Source organism: Lactuca sativa, chromosome 3, assembly GCF_002870075.4.
Source record: "Lactuca sativa cultivar Salinas chromosome 3, Lsat_Salinas_v11, whole genome shotgun sequence".
Lineage (NCBI taxonomy): Eukaryota > Viridiplantae > Streptophyta > Magnoliopsida > Asterales > Asteraceae > Lactuca > Lactuca sativa.
This window is the reverse complement of record NC_056625.2, coordinates 65,993,587-66,013,005: the sequence shown is the minus strand read 5'-3', so window position 1 is coordinate 66,013,005 and position 19,419 is coordinate 65,993,587. Positions and strand designations below refer to the sequence as shown.

General features: G+C 33.8%; 1 long non-coding RNA gene across 1 annotated transcript; it reads left to right on the top strand.

Moving 5' to 3' along the window:
* The first annotated feature begins 13,192 nt into the window (after positions 1-13,192).
* On the top strand, positions 13,193-13,818 carry LOC122197004 (uncharacterized). Its single transcript, XR_006189778.2, has 2 exons — positions 13,193-13,324; positions 13,426-13,818. It is a non-coding gene; the product is annotated as an uncharacterized LOC122197004 (long non-coding RNA).
* The last annotated feature ends 5,601 nt before the right edge of the window (positions 13,819-19,419 follow it).

Genomic DNA, 19,419 nt, shown 5'->3' with positions numbered 1-19,419 from the left:
CTGAAAGCTTGAAGATTCTTGCAATAATCTAAAGGTAATCATCTAAATTTATTTAGTTATTGATTTCGATTTTGATATGCTAGAATTAAGGTTTATAAGCTTTGGATAATTTTGCATGTACAATAGAGAAACCTAGATCCAAAGCTTTAGGGTTTTGCATGTGCACCATAGGATTGTTGTGTTGCTCAAAACCCATCACTTGTAGGTTGACTTATCAGATCCTATTCCTTTTTCTTCTCTGTTTGTTAATTACAATGATCCCATCTTCTGGTGGGGAAGCTTCCATTCCTACCTTGGTCAGTCTTGCTACTTCACTTCCTTAGTTTCAACGTCCTTTCACTACCACTGTCGTTCCTATAAGTCCTAAGTTGGCGAGTGCTTCTGATGAAGATACCCTTGATAAAGTCCGTTCTCATCTAATGAAGGATATGTATCTCCTTTATGAGGTATCTGCTCGTACCAAGGTCCGAACAGAGCTTCTTGCCCAACGTCATGTTAAGTTTGATTAGTTTCTTCGAAAGTTAAAAGATCTTGGCTAGATTCATGAACGAATCGAACATGAAGCAAAAGAACTCTGAGAAAGGGTGAGGGGGCTTTCTTAAAGGAATGTTCTTCTTGTAAGCGACCTGAATGAAAGTATTCGCTGCTAAAATGAGTTGAAGAACTTGAATGGGGATCTTCAGATCAAAGCAGATGATGTCATTGGTCGTCGTTCGGTGCTCGCCAAGGAGTTGGAGGAGAAGACTCACCAGTTCGAGTCCCTAAAGCTTTGATTTACTAAGAAACTATCTTAGTTGGAGATCTCCTGCTCTGACAAATATGTGCATATTTAGACGCTATAGGAAGAACTTGTTATCCAAAAGGGGCTTCTTGCCTATAGGGATGCTCAGATTCTTCAATTGAATCAGAACCAAACCTCCTTTCTTCAAAATGAATCTCGTTTGACCTCAACAACCAAAATCAGAGCCTCCGAGCTTCGATGGTTGGTGCAGGAGGGAATTCCCTCCTTCGTTTGTGAGTTATATAACTCTGCGGATTTTAGGGATGTCAACGATGCAATGCAGACAACTGCTATTCATCTCGATCTTTATCTGGCATGTGTGGAGATAAGGAAAAATATATTGATTCTTTGGAAGGGAAGAATGTCATTTATTCATATCATGATGCGCAACAACAGGTGGCAGACCGGTTTGCAAGCATGGTAACCCATAAGTGTTCCTTGATCGAGCTTTTAAAAGGAGATGCGGTGGACATTCGTCTTTTGAAGGAGAATTTGGGCACTTTGGATCTCACTTCGAATCCTGATGGTGCTTCTAGTAGTGTCTAACATGTTTATGTTCATGCATTTTTTCTTCTTATTTTCACTCTTATTTTTGTAATGTTATGTGGATATTTGTATGCTTGTGTTGGCTAAGCTATGTGACTACTCAAAGATTATACTTAAAGCACATGTCTTCTCTTTCCTTGATTTTCCTTAATCTGCTTCAATTTCCGCATATCATTTAGTCATTAGATTTGAAGTAATTTTTTTATTATGAGGACTTAGACTCTATCCTTGTGGTATCACCTCCTAAGTGATAAGTTATGAACTTATAATTTAGGTTGAACATATGTTGATTAGACATATGTTCATGGTAAGTCTGATACCAGTTAGGGAGTTATGTTTTACCTTCATAATTGACACGCAATCATGATATTGACTCCCTTATTCCAAAGTTTGTAGCGAACTCTAAGTTACAAACTTATAGTTCAAAGTAAATATGTACATCATCGAGGTATGATGTGGCAGATCATACTGATGTTAAAGTTTGTATTGGACTATAAGTTACAAACTTATAGCTCAAAGTAAATATGTACATCATCGAGGTATGATGTGGCTGATCATACCTGTGTTAAAGTTTGTACTAAACTATAAGTTACAAACTTATAGTTCAAAGTAAATATGTAATGTCCCCAAAATAAGATCCTAAAATTTTCATTTTTAAGTTTATAAAATAGTAAACCATATCGTTGTCATAAAATCAAGGTAATCGAGTTTTATCAATACATCATAATAATCAAAGTGAATCACAAATGCGGAGTCGAGTGTGTGCTATACAATCATCCGATGCTCTTCCCTTTAGAAACAGAAGTACCTGAAACATAAACTGAAAACCGTAAGCGTAAAGCTTAGTGAGTTCCCAAAATACCACATACCACAGATACATAAATAAACACATAATGGGCCCCACCCGACATCAAGACCCGCTCAATATAAAGATATGTCAGTCATTTGGCCCCGTCCTGTATCGAGCCCCGCTTGGTATACATATTTGTTAGTCATCGGGCCCCTCCCAATAAACATATAAGACATATAAACATATACGTACATACCACACGCAATAATGACAAAGATACATAACATACAGACTGGTCATCGGGCCCCGCCCGGTACGCATAATAGTACATAACACATGCAAGAGTCACGTACACATCTAGCATCATAACAAAATCATGGGCTAGCATTAGTGCCTTTGACCCGCTAAACCCAGTGAGGAAACTCACCTCCCACTCTCGAATATCACAGAAAAAATCTCTGGCTGCTGGCCCAATAAAATCCCCATGCTATCAATCATAAAATAATCATCCAATCAATAATTTGATCCCAACTCACACAAAGAGTCTAAACTAGGGTAAAAGACCTTTTTACCCTTCCCTATGCTTGGCCTAAGGCCCACTCCTAAACCAAATTTTCCAAAAGCCCAAAATTCCAAAATAATCATTCCAAGCCCAATTATGGCCCAATTGTCCAAATTGGGCCCAAATCTCTTTCATGGGCCTTTTCCAAGCAAACCCAAAAAAAGCATTAGCCCAAAAACATAATGACCCAACAAGACCCTAACCATCTAAGTCCAAAAATGGCCCAAACCGAAGACCAAGCATCCGAATCCCAACCTACTGAGTACGCGGAGCATACTCAGCATATACGCGTAGCGTACTCGCTTTAGGGTTAGCACGTTAAGCGTACCTACTTGTATGCCCATCGTACTCCCCTATATGGGCCAACTTCCATTTTTCAGCTCTTAATCAATTAAGACCTCCATCTAAACTCATATATGACTTCCTTAAGATGGTTTATCACATAAACTTGCCAACTTTACATGCATGCATGGCTTAATGAGGCTCTTAAAGATCAAAAGAGCTTAATAAATGACTTAATGCATGCATGAGACCATAAACACCATAAAGTTTGCACCTTTAAGCATAAGGAACCCTCCAAATGCCCAGATTTACAAATTTTAGCTTCTAAAACATCCTTAACCTATCAAGACCAACCAAAAAGGGACAAAGAATCATAAAACCATAACATGAAGAGATCTAAGCAAAGAGTAGACAAGGTATGAACTTTATACCTCAAAAGACTTGAAAAAGGAGTGATGATTATGGATCTCTAAGCTTCACACTAAGCAATGCACCTTCAACCTTCTTATATCCCTTAAAAATGAGCAAATAAGCACCAACTTCTTCTCAAGAGCTCAAAGACACAAAAATGATGGCTAAGGGTCGAAACTTAGGGTTTAGAAGATATGGAGACTGGTAAAGAGGTTAGCCCTAGCGACTTAAGGAACTTATATAGGGTAGGACACCCTAAAACTAGGGTTTCACTAAACCCCTCATACGCCTTGCGTACAAATGCGTAGATCCCGCATACGAGGTCCAAATGTACGATCCACTCCTGCACTAGTACGCTAAGCGTAGACACATGTGTACGCCCCGCGTACTCGACTAAAACCCTAAAATCACCAAACTTTAGAAGGCCATAACTTCTTCGTTATAAGTCCGATTTCGACGATCCTTATATCCACGAACAGATAACGAGAAGCTCTACACTTTTATAAACTCATAATTACCATAAAACTTCCCGAAAAAAATAAAATTTCCATAAAAGCCCGAACTGACACGTTACCGAAATACCCCTTTGGCTTTAAAACATCAACCGAACTCCCAGATCATCTAGATCACATTACCCACACAAGTGGGTCTAAATCTATCTTCCTCTAAGGCCCTAGGCCTGATGATACCTGTTTATTCGGTCATCACCCTGCATTAGGAAATGATTCGGAATAGGACATTACAACTCTCCCCAACTTAAGTTAGATTTTGTCCTCGAAATCCTTCCTTACCATTCCAGGCATGCCAAATTTCCTGAGCAACACTTCCACAACCCCGAGCATACAATAGCCTTCCCAAACGCAACCGAAGCCAACTTTAGCAGGGCTCTCCAAACCCGATGAAGAACGAATCCATTCTCCGCCTAAAACAATCCCTTACAGAATGACCACTTTTACTTAACTCGAAATCTGAAATATCAAAATGGTCTCACTCCCCGACAGACAGTCCATACCGAACCACTGCTAATTCCATTCCACTTGTCTCCTAAACTGACTACTCAACTTCTGATTACCTGAGGATCCCACTAGAAAACAAATTCAAGACCAAATGTTGATGCTTGAAACTTTTCACTTGACCAAAGAGATTAGATATTTCTTCAAGAAAAGGCTCATCCCGATGTTAACAATTCCATGAATATAATGAACAACGAGAGACAATCTGGGAGATAAACCTTCTAGCACTGAACAAGACATTGCTTCCTTAACTATTGAACCGATGCGCTTTTGCTATAACTCTGAAGTCTCAAAACTTTCTTGACCCCCACCCAGTTGGAACCAAACCATATCACAATCACAAGAGCTTGATCTACCATCAAAATTGAAAACATCCTTTAACCCTTAACCCTTCAACTAATGTCCTTGGCATACAGATTCCTTAATTCATAACTTGTTGAAATTAAACTTCACACATATACACTAACGATTCCCAATGCAAGTCTCAACCAAAAGTTGACTCTGTACATAACTCATAACCCGAGATCCAAGGATCTATACTTGCATTTCACCTGAAATCTTCTGATTCACGACAACCCTTCACTAAACCGCGATATAAAGATTCCCCAACCATCGTAGAGACTACCAGTCTCGCACCTAGTCCAGCCACCAGGTTCCTAAGAGTCCAAATGACAAGGCTACCCTAGCCTAAGCATCACTTTGCGCCACTCACTGACCACATAATAAATTCTACGAACCAAGAGCTAATATCTCGATATAATGGTCTCTACCAGGTCCCACCTGCGTTTCCATAATCACACAGGCCTCGCCTATATGGGTCCCACCCATCTAGAGCTACACAAGCCCGACCCCGCCTCGAACCCTAATGGTTCTCCTTCTAAAACAAAGAAATGCTCTCTGACAATCTTGTCCGTCTTGCCCAAAGAACGAAATGGTCCTCCTTTATACTCATGACCACATCAATGATAATATACCTCAAACTGGTGAATGTTATGATCCCATCGTAGGCTTACAACACTTCTAGCCAACCATGGTTACCATCCATGGTCTTACCTCACCTAAACCATCTCAACCCCAATCATCCTGCATCGAACCCACACATGACTGAATTCCAATCAGGTGTTCGGGTCATGCTTCGAACCCCAAAGCCTTCATCTTACAAGAACAGGAAGCGAGGTTCTAACATAACCCTCATCCTGGATCCATCCACATGTGTGCTATCCAACACAAAGAAGACGCCAACCAACTATTAGAAGTTTCTTGAATTCCCTACTTACGCAACTTTAATCATACGACCACTTGGGTCGTCTTCTCTCCCAACTAGGATGCGCAACTCACCTTAGTTACACACCTGATGTAGTTCCCAGAAATCTGAACGATTCTCCCCCACTTAAATTCGTCAAAGCTCTCCCGTCCCACAAAATTTGATGGATTCCCAACCCATCTTACCTTCATATAAAATGAACCGATGATAACCTGCGCTTACAATTACTAGCGTTCCATTAGTAGCCAACATCGATGATCGCCTAACTCTTGAAATCCAGAAGAATACTCCCAAAAATCTGAGCAAGTCCGATAACCCCAATCACTTCCCATGATACCGCACCAAATCCTTTAGTCCTTTCTTCCAGTGACAAAGACCATAACCCTTTCTCTGAATTGGCGAATCTTTACCCCAACTCTCCATCGTCCGTAAAATCTCTTAATTCTAACCATCTTCAACCCTTATGATTATAAAATTTCCCCTGGCACTTACAGTGACCAAATGGACTCATGTGGCTTCCATATACATCTACTTGCTACCGTTGCTTCCCTAGAAACGATAGTCATTGGTTCCAAAGGTCCTACCGAAGACGACTGCCAATCCTGCCTAAACAATGCTATCGTGCCCGCACTCCAACTTACCTGAGAACTTATCCTGCTTACTCGACTAAAGATCTCTCAATCAAAACCTTTGAATTGAAACCAACAAAGAACCGGAACAATCTCCCAAATAACTGAATCCCGCTCAGCAAAATACGACCCACTAATGACTTTTGGCATGAAAAAATGGTATATAACAATTCTTGACGACATAACCCAGGCAAAAACAAAGAACTAAACCATAGATGATGCTTACCCATACCCAACAAGATTCCAAAGCAAAATAATTACTGATAATAAGCATGAAGGAAGCAAAAGATAACATATCCGCAACAAAATTTGGTGAAACTCTAAATTGATGAAATGCAAAATGTACGCAATGGTGCTAACTGATGGGTTTTGAACATTCTAACACTTCCTAAGTGTACATGCAACCCTAATAAACCTTGGATCTATGTTTGACTAAGATACATGCAAATAATTATTTTTCCAAGGTTCTTATCCTATCTAGCATGGCATGGGGAACTTAAATCAAATAAAGCTAGAAGAATTACTTACCTTGTAGTTGTAGTTGATTGCTTGGAGATTTAGAGCCTAACACCAATAGTGTGAATGCCTCAAATGGAATCACAAATCACCACAAACTTTGGAACTTTGAGAGAATAGTCACAACTATCTTGAAATCGGCCCTCTTGCTTTACTCACATCAACTAGTGTGATTTCAAGAACCAAAGCCTCCTTTATATAGTGTGGTGGATTAGGGTTACATCCATGTAAACCCTAATACCCATGTCTCTTCATTTCCATGAGATCCATGGGTTAAAGCTCCATGGAGTATCCATGGACTTTCCATGCAAGCCTAGCCCATTCCAAATAAGCATTAGCCCACACTATATAAATATAGGAGTCCATATTTAATTAGTAATACTTTTGATCTCTAAATTAATCATAGATTAATTATAGACCAATACTAATTAAATAATATGATCTTATATTAATATATTAGAACTTATAATATATTAATAAATCATAACTTATACTATTCTCCAAAGATTATCCATAAATTGTTCGGGTGAAGTGCAACCCAAATGGACCATGCCGGGTCGGGTCAAGTACATACCAAATATAGGTATGGACTTAGACACTATATCCAACACTAACAACCTATCATTTAAAAGGTTTATGATCTGACGATACAAAACAGGCCAAGAACATTTCATAATAATATCATTACAGAACTGGGGCTCAAAATACATACTAGAGATTTCTTGCGGCTCGATCTTGACCTCCTGAGGAACGATGAGTGTTGGTACCTGAGCTCCCTCTGCCATCAAAACAGGACAGCTGGACTTGAAATGACCTGATCGATGACAATGAAAGAATATCTAGTCCTTCTTACAATATCAATGCACATGCCCTCTTTCCCCACACTTGAAACACCTAAAATTATGACAAGCAAACCCGTGAGTCCCCCCATACTTGCTACACACCTCCTGGATCTCCTGACTGCCAACAACCAAATCAGTTGTGTCAAACTCTCCACCTTCTTCCAATCGTCCCGAGATATATATATACCTTCTTTTTCCTAACCGTCCCTCCATACCCAGATTTCCTTCACTAGCAGCCTCACCAGCTTCTCTTGCAGCACACAAGATTGCAGCCCGCTCCTCGAGTTTGACAATCAATCTGTCAGTGATCCGACCAATGATACCGAGCAACTCCTCCCGTAAGATTTGTGAAACCTTAGCGGAAATCCAGTCACGAAGTCCTTCGTTGTTTGCACCTAACTTGGAGGACTTCGCTTCCCTTCCAGACATCAACATCCTGAACATCAAGACAAAATTGTCATCACAAAATCACAAGCTTCTCGGGTTCATCGCAGCTTTCCTTGACTTGAGTACGGATCCTCTACTTCCAGTAGTATGGGCCCATACTACCTTCCACATCTATCCGTACTTTCCTCAAGTATCGCTCTGATTCTTCCAAGTCACTCTTTACCTACACAATATTTCCTCAAGACAAGGCTCCCAACACTAAATCTCTCCCTAGGTTTTCCTAAGGCAAAATCTACACTAATCTCCGTCATCAACTGTAGAAGGAACTCCCACTAACTTCCTCTAACTAGCTCACGAATACAATTACATATCACAAAAACCAGATAATTCTTCGAATGAAAGGTATCACACTACAATGATTGGACTCAGACAAGAGTTGTGCAATAGAGTTAAAACCTAATCTTCTAAAATTATTTAGTTCCCATAATATGTAACTTAGCATATTCGCTTACTAGTTAGATGAAGCTAAAGAAAACTCCTAGAAAGAAAAAAGCAAGCCGCATTCGAGCATCAAATACTCAGAACCAAGCATCACCTAATCAGGCCATCCTAGCACTGATTGATCAGTACTAGCATGTAAGTCTACAATCTCATACAATAGGCATACAATACATCTCTCCTAGCATTCTATCATACCAACATTGAGCAAATCCTTAGCCCTAACTGGCATGTGATTCACAGATTCATACATCAAATCATATTAGATAACATGTATGGGTATTTCGCGAAAAAATTACTTGAGCTCGGTCGATTGCATGCACCACATCCCTTTTTGTATTAGAAAATTGTTTTATGTTAAAGAAAACATTTCTATTGAAAAAACTTTACCAAACCCTCAGTTTAAGTTCAGACACACCCGAGAGTATGCCTGAATCCCTCAAACCAAGGCTCTGATACCAACTTGTAACGTCCCAAAAATAAGACCTTAAAATTTTCCTTTTTAAGTTTATAAAACAGTAAATCGTATCGTTGTCATAAAACCAAGGTAATCTAGTTTTATCAATACATCATAATAATCAAACTGAATAAAAAATGTGGAGTCGAGTGGTGTGTGTGCTCTGCAATCATCCCGGGTTCTTCCCTTTGGAAACAAAAGTACCTTCGACCCACAAGTAGAATGAGGAAAACTCACCTAAATCGAAGAGCTTTGAAACACTGCGATACGATCCCTTTTTCCGCACTGATTACACCCGCGAATCCACTAACACCAGAACTGGATAAAATCTTAATCAATAGTCCAAAATCCTCAAGTTTGACCCAAAGTCTAACTTGTTCAAAAAGTCAACGGTCAACGAAAGTCAACGAAAGTCAAAGCCCAAGACTGGCTGCGTATACCCAATGTATGTGATTCGAGTCCAGTACGCCAAGCATACTCCCAGGTACGCCCAATGTACTCCATGTACGCCCAATGTTCTAGGGATGCCCAGTACCCCCAACATACTAGACTAAGCCCAAAACCTTCCTAACTTCAAAGGTCATAACTTCTTCGTTCCAACACCGTTTTTGACGATCTTTATGTCCACGGAAAGGTATTGAGGAGCCCCATAATATTTCTAGACATCTTAGACTAAAAACCTCCTAAACAAAAATCCATATTTCATGCAAGAAGTCTGAAACATCACTTTTCTTGTTTTACCCTTTGACTCTAACACAAACCAAGGGCTTAGATTGCGTAACCAATATTATTAACATCCAATAGGGTCTAAACTTTATTCCCTTGAAGCCCAATGACTTTACTTGATCCTTTATTGTCCATAATTCTGAAATAAAAAATTTCTCGAAATATGATGTTACATTTTATGTATTTTGACAATTTTCATTAACACAAGAATCTAAACCAATGTTGTCTTCCCAAAGGACATCATATAATCAGAATCAATAACTTCTATTGAGTGGGCTTATAAATGGTGTTTGGAAGTGATTATGATATTGGATAATTTTATCCATAACAAGTTACTATATGATATTGAATGATAATAACACTATGGTGATAGTACTCACTTTAACTCATACTTTCTGATTGTTGAAGGCTTTATTACTTTCTTAATATTTTAAGTTGATATCTTACACAAACCTAATAAATTGCTATTTCAAAATATGAAATTCTTGACTTCTGCCTCACCTTTCTAGTTTTCTAATCTAAAATCATAAGAATGTTGGTTTTTAAAAAATGTTTGATTCTATGACATTGAAATGAATTGCATTTAGAGGTTTATTCTAACTTTCTAAAAGTTCATTAGTTGATTTATTAATTCATGTATACTTTATAATTGCTTTTAATTCACTCTCTTTAATCGAGGGACTTGTTTTCAAAATGTTAATAAATCAATCTATGGTGTTTTGATTTTTTATAATTATTCCACAAACATTTCATTAAAATAGTTCAAAATGTTAAACTTGTCATTTTTATCATTTTTCACAATTATTCAACATTCAAAGATGAAGTATTCAGACATCTGAATAATTCATATATGAATTATTCAGAGTTTGCCAAACAAACTCTTAACCTACGAATTAAATCAATCAAAAATTACACAATAATATTAAAATGCATAATAAAATATAAATTTAATATAAAAACATAAATATATAAAACAAGTATCATAATTCATAAGGCTCCCTTCAACCACAAGATACCTTTATATCCCAAATCTTCAAGATCATAAGGCTCCCTTCAACCACAAGATACTTTTATATCCCAAATCTTCAAGATCATAAGGCTCCCTTCAACCACAAGATACCTTCAAAGTACGTTGAAGTTCGGCGTGTTTGTGAATGACGAAGAATACAATGCCAAGTCGCCATTTCTTTGTCATCCATAAAACATCATGATGTATATGTTATATTTTAGTAATTAGTAATCATATGTATGTATATATTATACATATAAAATCCTTTATAATAAATGAAAATGATTTTATCAATTATCATTTTCTAATGCATTATAACACATGTTTTTTTTCATTTTTTCCACATGTTATTTTATGGTTTTTCCTTTTTTTTTAAAATTTTTTTTTACATAATATTTAAATGTAATAATAAATGCATAGTAATTTCATTAATGGATTTTTTTCTAATTTTAAAATTACTAGATTAAAGCCTCGTTAATTTCTTTTATTTGTTTATCTAAATTGTTTGTTTAAATTTAAAAGAGAAAAAAAAAACACTTTAATTTTAATAATTCAATATTCTTCTCATTTTTTTTTATAAATTTAAACTTCAAATGTTTAGAATTTCATATTTAATATTTCTTTTAAATAAACTCATGTAATACATGAGTCATTCATCTAATCGTTAATAAAAATTACATGTAATTTAGTACTCACGTTTAATTTCAATATCAATCGAAAATCTAAAATCGACTTCTTAGAACTTTTTATTAGAAATCAATATATTCAGCTTATATTGAGATAACCAAAAAATATAACATCATAATCTAACAATTTTAGTTAATCTACCTATTGATAAATTGTTTTGGAATATTTAATTTACCTAAGTCAAATAAAACATTTTAACTGGAAATATAGGTCAAAGAAAAAAATGACTCAAAATATACTTTTACTATATTCAAACTCTAGAACTACCAAAAAAAAAACACCGATGCTAAAAAAATATTATGTTATTATTGTACTATTTAATTTATTATATTATTCGATTTTGGCAAATTAAAGTTTTACAAGCAGATTACCTAAGAAAATCGGTTGCATAACTTATGTAGAACTTTAATAAGGTTATAGTTTCTGAAAATTAATTCAAATTATATAGCTTATAGTTTCTGAAAATTGATGGTGTTATAGTTTGTAGCAAAATGATAACAATTTTCTACGATATCAGTTATAAACTTTATTGAAATCAAATAATTATAATAAATTATGTAATCACTTTCATGTAGGCTATGCATCATGTTTTCTTGGATTATTGGTAGCAAAATATTTATTTAACCAAAATAAAAGAAATTGTTTAACGTATATAAAATAACATAATAATATTATAAACATTAAGGATAATACGTTGGACTTACTCAATTGTTTATATATAAAAAAATAAACATTATGATTGTAATAAAATATATTTACTGTATATTGTCATCATATTTTACGATTACTTTTGTAAATAAAAAAATGTTTGAAGGTCAAACGACTGTAATATAAAAACAAATCGTTCATTAGTAGAAATCTTTTTGGAAACCTTGTTGTAATTGTATTAAAGACGAGTATCATGATATATATTAGGGGTGAGCAAAAACCGCACCGCAACTAAAATTAACCGTAAAAATCGCATAAACCGCAACCGAAAAACCGCAACCGCAATAAAAACCGATGGTGAGGTTTTCTGTTTTTCAAAAACCGCAAATTTGCGGTGCGGTGCGGTTATTAGTTTCCAAAAACCGCAAAAAAACCGCACCGCACCGCATATATTATGTACAATTTTTTATCAATTATTAGTTTATTAAATATTAAAAATAAGACAAGTTTCATGAATGAAAGACGGATAAAATACTAAAAGACAAAAGTGTTGGTTTTTTCTTATGTTTAAATTTGAAAAAATGATAAAATTAGACAATTTTAAGATATTTATTGTTAATTACTATTGATTTGATGTTTTTAAGATATTAGTTGTTTGAGGTTTAAGTTAAATAGTTAATTGTCTTATACGTTATGGTTTTTATTATTATTACAAGTAATATGTTTAAACTCTTAAAACTATTTGAACTCTAAACTGTGGTTAAAAACCACACAAAATAAGCGCACCAAATCCATGCGGTTAATAACCGCAATACAAAAAAAAATAAAACCGCACCGCAAAAATAACCGCCTAACCGTACCGCAAAAATAACCGCACCATGCGGTTTTGAAAATGGATTAACCGCATTTGCGGTTAGTGGTGAGGTTTTGACTAATAACCGCACCGAACCGCACCGCGCTCACCCCTAATATATATATATATATATATATATATATATATATATATATATATATATATATATATATATATATATATATATATATATATATATATATATATATATATATATATATATATATATATATATATATATATATATATATATATATATATATATAACCACAAAGTTTGTGTGATGACATAATTGAAACTTTGTCATTCATAAACACCTGTCCCCTTTCAACCCTCTGCAAATCTGCTTTGAACTTGTTAAAATTCAAGAAAAAAAACCAACGATTTTGGGACATTACATTGATCCAGTTTGGATCTAGAAAGGTAATTTTACAGTTTTTACCCCCTTTCTTATTTTATCAATGGTGGATCGTATTCGTATGTATATCCAGAAGATTTTAGGGCTATTATTTTTGTATGAACAGGGGAATGGTGATGATTAGTGAACAAATCGTATCTTGCAGAGCTACGACAACAAGTTCTCAAAGCAGTGATTGGTTCATCCCATTACACTTAGATGATAGTGGTGACACAAATCACCAACAATTACAACGAATCCAACAATGGAGGAATTATGGGGCGAGGTTGAGGTTGAGGGAGACGATCTTTCAGTTATTAACTTTGCTTCCTGTACCCTGTTCGTAGTATACCTTTTAGATCGATGTACCATGTTCAATTATTGATTTTTAGTATGTTTTCTTTGCTTCGATTTAAAATTCAAAGATTTGGGTTTGTGATTTTTGTAATCTGTGTTCAAATTAATTTTTAATGTATTCATAGCAAATAACCCTCCAATCCATATTCATCACTTTCTTTCATGTAGAGTGCTTGTTCGTATGCTAATGTGATTTTTTGTGCATTTTTCATCTATGGATTTTTGGAATTACTTGCAACCAATTTACATATTGATATAAGATATATTCATATATTTCAAGTTATTACTTTTGATTTGTGTTTGCTCATAGTTCATAAAAGTGTTGTGAACTTAAGGTGATTCTTTATGCCCTTTTGTTTTAGAATTAGATTAGTTAGCTTCAAAATTAGTCGTTTTAAAAGGTTATGAGATGGGATCTGTCAACTTTTTAAATGTTACCTTTGATTTTGAGAGAAACAAAAAGACCATTTGTATAATTTACTCAAACATTTATATAACATCCATACATGATGAGGACACGTGTTTCTGTTTTTTAATATAAAAAATGTTGATATTATTTTATAAAAAATGAATGACATTTTACAAAAGTAAATACATTTCGAGATGAAGTTAGGTAGTTTCACAAAAATAAGGCATTTTTGTACTGCAACAAAAGGTCATTTTACAAAATAATGGGCATTTCATTATATTTGGATAACATATTATTGTGATGGTCCTCAACATTTCAGTGAACTCAACCATTAAAAAGACATTCTATATAAACAGACCCGTCCTAGAGGGTGGGCGATAAGGGCGACCGTCCAGGGCCCATATTTTAAAGGGTCCAAATTTTTTATGGAAATTCTTATATTTAGAAGATAGTACAAATAATTTTCTTTTAATTATTGATTTATTATAACTTGATGATATTTCTGTATTTTAAGGGCCCATTTTTTTCTCTCGCCCTGGGCCCAAAATATGTTTGGAACAGCCCTGTATATAAATATTATAGTTACTACGAATATTTTATAAAAGTCATACCATTATTACTATAAATTTTGTTAGTATATTGTTGACTAGTTGTGAGACTCGTATATTATATGAGTTAATTTTAAAAAAAAAAATGTTAAATATAAAGGTTAAATATGAACTTTAAATTTATAAGTAAATAAGAAAAATAATGATTTATTATAATGAAAATGTTTTTTTATCTTGTAAATTAAAAAAAAAATTAAATATAGAAAAGAAACTAATGAGTTTTAATTTTGGTAATTTTGAAATTAAAAAGTAAGTTTATTGGTGAAATTAATATCCATTTATTACTATATTTATTGCAATTATCACATTAAAATATTATGTGAAATTTAATAAAATAGAAAAACTCATAAAATGTCATTGGAAAAAAAAAATTCAAATTAACCACAAAATGACATTTGACAAATTGAATGAGAGTGTGACAAGTGGCAAAAAAAATTCATTTATTAGAGAGGATGTTTGGTTACCACACAATTGCCACCCGTCCAATACCTTCAAATAGAGCTACACAAAAGGACTCGACATATGGCACGATTGGACCCGTACCTGACCTGAATGGATCGTGCTAAGATATTCTCGGACTTTTTTTCCAAGCCCAGTTCAGATAAAATTGCAGTTTTTTCGAGCCTTTTTTAAGTTTCAGACCAAGCTTAAGAAAGGGTTTTAGGGTCTGGGTTGGGTGTTACCCATGATTTGCAAAGGGGGTTCAAATTTAGATATTTTATGTTTTATCTTATTCTATATATTTGATTAATCTAAATTTTCATGTTGCTAGTTGCTATAATCAATGAGGTTGAATGATGGATTTTATTTTATGTTTTATCTTTGTAAGCAACAATTAGCATATAGTTATCATGAAATCTTTATATCTAAAACTAATGATTTGCACACTAGTAATTAACATATTATATATATATATATATATATATATATATATATATATATATATATATATATATATATATATATATGTGTGTGTGTGTGTGTGTGTAAATTTCAAATGAGAATCACTAAATGTTAAGAACAATTTTATTAAGGTTATTTTTGTCAACATACATTCATAACATTACACCCATTAAACACTAGATCTAATACACTCAAACTTCAAAAAAACTTTCAAACTCTCTCAAACTTTTTCAAAATTCTCTCATGAATCTTCAAGAACTCATAAACTCCAACACCACCTCTACCACCGACTGCTATCATCTACCTCCGCCACATATCACCGCAACCAAATAGAACCGTCACCTCCCTCAAATGTTGCCGCTCTACCACCACCTCAGATCGCCGACCAAACTCACCACCACCACCTCTAAGCTCTCAGATCTGAAGCTAGACGTCATCCGCTACCTACCACCGTCGTCGTCTTCTCTTTCTGATGACTTCTTCGACTGAACAGTAGCACCGCTACAAACAACCTCCGATCATCGCCTCCAGAACATTACACAATCGGCGCTGCTCATCGTCAACCACCAGATCCGACATTCCACCGTTTAGATCTGACATTCCGTCCTCTAAATCTGTAATCTTCGGTTAAGATCTATGATTTCTGCCACCGCTGACGTTCAGATCCAAGAGCTCTGGTACAGATCTATGATCTCCGTTGCATTAGATATTCCAGATCTGCGATTTTCCGACCATCGTTGCTTCAGATATTCTAGATCTATGATTTTCACGACCTCATTTTACTCCTCTCGCATCTGCTCCGCCACAAACACCACCAGCAACACCTCCACGTATCAGATTGTTCCACCAGCCGTCAACTCCTCATCCTTCCTCTTATGCTTCACCACAGCCGTCATTTTCTCCTCCAAACACCGCCTTCACATTGCTTCAGATCTGCTCTAATGATCATTTATACTATTACAAGCTCAGATCCAGCAACTGACTACACCGAAGCAAATCTGAAGACAAAAAAGTGTTTTTATGGTCATATCTGTCAAGAAATGACAAGAACTCGCCTTCTCTGGTGGCTGATGGAGGTTCTACCGTCTTATGATGTTTTATGGTAAGATCTGATTATATTTCTTTTAATAAGAACTCATCTTCTGTTGTCGCCTCCCTTCTTTGCTCTCGTTCTTTTTGATTTCTGAAAACTAATTTCTAAAATTAACATGCACACAAAGTGTTTGATGAAATGTCTCAATGAAAAGATCTATGTTTTAAGTTGTGAATACTATGAATAAGTATTTGAACTAGTATGTTAAGTTGTGAATGCATATCTGAAATAATCTTTTAAGTTATGATTTAGTGTGAACTAATTTTTTAAATTGTGAATTATAAACAAAATAGTATATATGATTTTTTTTATTTAATCTATCTATGATTATTATAGCATGGTAAGAGCTTCATATTTGATGAAATATGTATTAAATTGTGAATATAGTGAATTAGATGTGAATATACTACATTAAGTTGTAATTTTTGTAAATTAAAATGTAAATAGTCTGAATTAAACTATGAATTTTATATATTAAATTGTGAATTTTATATAATTTTTATGTTAAATTGTGTACGAAAATGAATTAAATATCCAAATAATGTTGTAGGTTTTTACTTCTATCCTCTATGATGTTGTTGGTCGTAAAAAAAATGTAAATAGACTAAATTAAATTGTGAATAAACATAATTAAACTATGAATTTACTATATTAAATTGTGTATAATACATAATTTAAATTGTGAATTTATTATATTAAACAATGAATTTCATATATTAAATTGTAAATTCACTGTATTGAATTGTGAACTGACTGTATTAAATTGTGAATTCACTGTATTAAGTTGGAAACTAACCGTATTAAGTTGTAAACTAACTGTGTGAAACTGTGAATTATATTAAGCTGTGAATTTTTTTATAAATTTTGTGTTAAAATATGTATTATTTATGTTTGGATTTTGTATTAATTTTCTTGTAAATATATTAATTTTGTGTTGTATAAATATGTAAGAATGTAGTAGTTTTATAAATGTTTTACATTAACTCTAAATAAATGAATTAATAGTATTTAATCGGTGAATACATGACTTTATATACATAGATATGATTTTGAAGGAAGAATGGTTGGAATGGTGACACACGTGATTGGTGATAGTGTATTGTAGTGGGTGGTGATGATAAAGTTTATGTTTAATTTATTTAAAATTTTGAATTATTGTAAAATAGATTGTATTAAATTGTGAATTTTGTGTATTAAAATGTAAATAGACTTTATTAAATTATATAATGTGTATTATATATATAGTAATAAATTATGAATGAAATACTAAATTGTAAAAATTATGAATTTTCCATTTTCTTAAGAAAAGGCACTAAAAATTAGGATTTTTATATGTTTATTAAGCATTCACATGTTTAATAACTATAAATGGGGTTCTTATAGTTCTTAATCTTTTGGGTTATCATTTGAATCACTCATTATATATATATATATATATATATATATATATATATATATATATATATATATATATATATGATTAATTTGGATTTACATGTTGCTAGTTGCTACAATCAATGAGGTTGAACGATGGATTTTATTTTATATTTTATCTTTGTAAGTAACAATTAGCATATAGTTATCATAAAATCTTTATATCTGAAACTAATGATTTGCACATTAGTAATAAACATATTATATATATATATATATATATATATATATATATATATATATATATATATATATATATATATATATGATTGATATGGATTTACATGTTGCTAGTTGCTACAATCAATGATATTGAAAGATAGATTTTTATTTTATGTTGTATATTTGTAAGTAACAATTAGCATATAGTTATCCTGAAATCTTTATATCTGAAACTAATGATTTGCACACTAGTAATTATCATATTTTTTATAAATGTTATAGACACTATGTACGTAATTTAGCAACTAAAATAAACTCAAAAGCATTAGTCGTTTTTGGTCAAGGGCTCAAGGTGGATCATATGATGCCCACATATTTTTCCAAGCAGGCCTTGTTAGGCGGGGCCGGATTGTTGTGGATAGCAATACTCAATTCATTATTTTATTTAAATCAAACAAAACGACAAAATTCATTTACATTACCTCCTGAAGGAGACAAAAAGCAAACAAATCACCGCACTCAACATATGCAAATAACCGATGCTTATATCCCTACATATCACGATCCTTTTCCATTCAAACATGTTAGGTTGGAGGGTGTCGCGTAATAGGAACTGCATTTCCTTCTCTATAACATAGATGTCATGTCAGTTATACTATACAAAGTGTGGTTCTTTACACACTAGGTGTGGAAACCTTGGTAGAGAGAGAGAGAGAGAGAACTAAAGAAAGAAAATAAAAGGATAGAGAAAATAAAAGGAGAGAGAAAAAGAGTGTGCAAAAAATTTTTCGTGAGCAGAAGGAAACAACACTCCCTTACTGCAGGGTGAAGGTGGTGTTCACCACAGTCACCGTGACAATCACACTCCCTTACCACACCCATTCCCTGTAGTCTAATGCCTCTAACCAAAATATCTAGTAATTATCAATCAAAGAGACAAAAATCTAATGTTAATCCCTACCTTTTGCTTAATTTTGTAAGAACTCAAAATTTAGAAAGATCTGACTTTGAGTCAAATATTGACCAAAAGGGTAATTTGTTCATTAGAAGAATTTTATAAGTTTGTGAAGCTGTAAATTCATGACATTGGCCAAGATCACTAGTGCAAAAATGACCTACGGTGACACTTTCCGAAAAACAGCCTGTCACACTTTT